At 37.4% G+C, this 4330-nt stretch overlaps 1 long non-coding RNA gene across 1 annotated transcript; it reads right to left on the bottom strand.

Annotated features, from left to right (window-relative positions):
- Positions 1–419: 419 nt before the first annotated feature.
- On the bottom strand, positions 420–3586 carry LOC132608723 (uncharacterized). Its single transcript, XR_009570490.1, has 3 exons — positions 2982–3586; positions 2130–2180; positions 420–666 (listed from the first exon to the last, which is right to left on the bottom strand). It is a non-coding gene; the product is annotated as an uncharacterized LOC132608723 (long non-coding RNA).
- Positions 3587–4330: the final 744 nt, after the last annotated feature.

The following is a 4330-nucleotide window of genomic DNA, read 5'->3' as shown; positions in this document are numbered from 1 at the left end:
GTGCCAGAAGGTGATATTTTTGCCCGTAAAAGTCTGTCGTAGAACGGCCATAACTTTTGATCCCGATATGATGTGAGGGCTCACGACCTATGGTTGGAAAGATCTTTAAATTATCTACAACTTTCATACTGTGGTGTTGTTCCCAAATTCCGACTTAAAAATGGAGTTTTGACCCCTACAAACCAGATCCTCCGAAAGTGTTTCCTTAACTCGCCCTTTTTGGATGGCTTATGCCCATATTTGGCTTATGGGTCCTTCTTGAACTTACTTGGCATTTCTGTCACGACCCGACTAGGGGCCGTGACGAGTACCCGATACTTGTACCGAGCACCCCTTATCTATCGTATTACCTGTACCTCTTAGCAAGCCGTGTAAACCGAGCCATTTTTTTTTCCTTGAACATAAACTAATAAACTCCGTTATTACCTTGTACAACAATATTAACATGCCAAAACACTATACATATATCTGTACCTGACTGACTGTACGTATCTGTCTACGAGCCTCTAGACATAGTACACTTATACATAGAAAGGGCCGGGGTGCTACCAAGCCCGAATGTATATGCATAAAATAGTACCGCTGGAGTGAGGCTCCGGAACAACTGGAGCGCTGTCAAGTGCGGCTGGTAGAGCTTCTAAGGATCACGTCCACCTGTCTGCTGACCTGCGCGGCATGAAACGCAGCGTCCACAAGAAGGGACGTCAGTACGAATAGTGTACCGAGTATGTAAGGCATGGAAGACAATGCAAGCAATAACATAGAGTGCGATTAATAATATCATGGAGTCATAGGACATATAATGAGGCAAGAAAGTAACCTGTACATAGGAAGGCCCCTTTTTGGGCGGCTATCATGCATGGCTTGTCTTTCTCTTTTAAAAACGTTTCCCCTCCATGAACGTAGAAAATAGAACTTATATTATGTCGTATCTTGTCGTATCGTGTCCTATCGTGCCCTATCGTATCCTATCGTGGCATATCAGGTCGTATCCTATCGTGTCTTATCATGGCATATTATATCGTGTAATGTCATGTCTTACTACAACATGTCGTATCGTGTTATATCATGTCAATGTCATAGTATAGTGTGTCATAGTGTATCATGCCATAGCGTAACTTGTCATATCATAGCATAGCTTATCATATCATAGCATAGCTTGTCGTAGCGTATCATATCATGACATAGCGTATCATAGCGTATCATATCATAGCTTAGCTTTCCGTTGAAAATCTTTTCTTGTTCATAGATATATAAAATAGAACATGTCATATTGCCGAGGCGTCGGCAGCCGATCCATTTAGCCATAAATACACATCCCGCGTCCGGGCATCCCGCGTCCGGGACGATATCATGTCATGTAATGCCAACTGATCAGGTGGATATGCGTGTATAACGCTCTGCCCTTATTCCCATCTTCCCCGTATACATATGCATACATCATGTACATATATCAGCGTCTATAGCGCTCTGAATCTTTTATCATATACATATACTGGTATCATGTACGTATATCAGCGACTATAGCGCTCTGGATCTTTTATCATATACATATACGTGTATCATATACATATATCAGCGTCTATAGCGCTCTGGATCTTTCATCGTATACATATACGTATATCAGGTACATATTTTATAAACATATATATATCTTATATACATATACATGTCTTATATACTTTTACATATCTTATATACATATACATATTTTATATACATATACATATTTCCATTAGAATGGTACAGTACTTATCGTTTGATAATCGGAACGAGGATCAAAAGTTTCCTTTGGATTCTACTCCCAAAATAAGTCAAACGGAGCAATAGGGAAAATCCGGGAACAATGGGCCCACCTCGGGTCAAATGAGGCGGCGTACCAAATTTACGTACATTATATTTCATGACGTCACTTGTGAGGGTTTTAAGGTAGTCGGGTCATATTTATGCCAGTTCTAGATGTTTAGGAAGTTTCTCCAATATTTTACACAATTTCTAATTCAATTCTACTGAATGAAAAAGGGGAAACTTTAAGTGCGGATTCCGGGAAATAGAGTTGTCCCCGAGGCTCGTACCCAACTTATTACGTTTAAGACATGCCATAGAAGGAAGGGTGAAGCCTTACATACCTTTTCCGCTTCATACACGTCTCCAAAATCAAGTTTCAAGTTCGCCAAAATCTACAATTTGGTCACAATTACCAAATGTTAATTGTAAGACTTTAAGATTTCAATCTTAACCAATACTTGTCTACAAAAATTTGGGCAGCATCTCCCCTATAAATACACCATCCCCAAAATTCAACTTAGCCAATTTTTAATCAATATCAATCCGGGAATTCAACCCGGCCAAACTATCAACACAATGACAACAACCATGACTACAAAACACAATATAACACAACTAGTCTTCTTTCCAACATAATGCAATAGTTTTCATTCCAACTTCACATTTCCAAACCAATCTCAATGTTTTTACATTCATTACTAATCAAGATCATTACAATATAATTCGGAAGCATTTCATATCATTTCTACCAAATATTCACAAGATATACAAAATATACAAACTTTCCACCAAAACCATAATCCATCCAAAACTTCAAATCTTCAATCTACATATTCATAACATATTTCCATCTTCCAATTTCATCAACCATAATCATAATTCACATCTTAACAACTTCATTTCCATAATATCACAAAATCATTCCAAAGTGACATAATCTTCTACATTCCATATTTCCAACTTCCACCAAATTTATTCAACTTTTATTTCCAATATAAATTTCACCATAACCACAACTAGAATACAACATAAAATTCAACTCATATTACTTATACAACAATATACATATATGTCCACTTACATATATGCACACCCACTTTGTAAACTTCCATAATTCCATAAATTCTACTCATTTCTACATACTACAACATAAACCAACCTTCATAACATAATAAAAAGGAATTAATTCTTACCTTTTTCTACAATCTTCTTCACTTGACCAAGTTGTCAACTTGAAGAAACAAGTGCTCTTTCTTCCAAAATAATTACACCAAGTTGTAAAGGACCCTTGAATTAGTGAAAATACCACAAGAAAATAATTTTTGGAGAAAGATTTCAAAGGGACAAAATTTCAAGAGCTTGGCCGTATGGCCCTTATGTTCTTGCTCTTGTTTCTTTGTTTTTCTCCTTCTAAATTTTTCTTGAAGGTTCTATGGGATTTTTGGATGATTAAGTGGCATTTTATCCATTTATCACATGATTAATTCTACTTGGGCTTGGATCTTTTTTTTCTTATTTTTCTAGCCATGGCCGGCCACCCTATGGGTTGGGCCTTAATTTCATTCTTTTTTTTTTTTGAGCCTAACCCGGTTGGTCCCGAGTTGGGCCTAGCCCACTGACCATTCGACCTTAAAACGTCCATATCTCCTTGTACCGATGTCACCTGAGAACCCACGACCTATGGTTGGAAAGCTAATTCAATTATCTACAACTTCTATTTCTTGGTATTTTTCCAAATTCCAAACTTATAATACCGTTTTTTCCCCTAAAAGTCAGATCACCCGAAAACGTTTTCTTAAAAATATTCGTTTGGAGGACTTCCACTTTGATTTGGCCCAAGGGTCCTTCTTGAGTTGTGTTTAACTTCACATATGTGATTCATATGACTTTTCAGATGTCCAAAAAAAATTTGGATGTGTGGGCCCCACCTCAGCTTACAAATAATCCGACGTAAAAAAAATACGGGATATAACAATTTCATTACCAACATAAGGGGAATTATAATTCTTCTCCTAAATATCATTAAGACATCACTAGTTCGATACTCGAAATTGTCCTTCGCCAGTCGATCCACTGTGCGCGAACGAAAATTTTCCGGGGTGTAACACCTATCATTGACAACCATCCACACATATAACATTGACATCTACATCCTCATGCTCTTCCCGACTACATATCAAGTTTATAGAGCTAAGGCTTCAAAAACAGATACAATCATTAACCCTTTTGAAGGTCGTCAATTTAGCAAAAATATCAACCCATGGCCAGCCCTTACAATGATATTCATGTACTTGGAAACATATCATTGACAATCATCCACACAATGTTTTGACGTTGAAGTTCACCCATTCGTAAGAACAAATCCATTTTTCTAACATCAGAAGTAAGCCCCATTGATGCTTTGATTTGTTGATCTGGACTATACAACTCTTGATAAGTAGGGGATGAAAGGATATCTAAAACTTTTCCACGAATTTCAGATTCATCACGCGCCCCCATACATGTCAATTAAAGCACCCATTGTTTTGCTGTGATTTGTCGT

Source organism: Lycium barbarum, chromosome 9 (assembly GCF_019175385.1).
Source record: "Lycium barbarum isolate Lr01 chromosome 9, ASM1917538v2, whole genome shotgun sequence".
Lineage (NCBI taxonomy): Eukaryota > Viridiplantae > Streptophyta > Magnoliopsida > Solanales > Solanaceae > Lycium > Lycium barbarum.
Note: the sequence above shows the minus strand (reverse complement) of the source record. Positions and strands in the feature narration are given on the sequence as shown.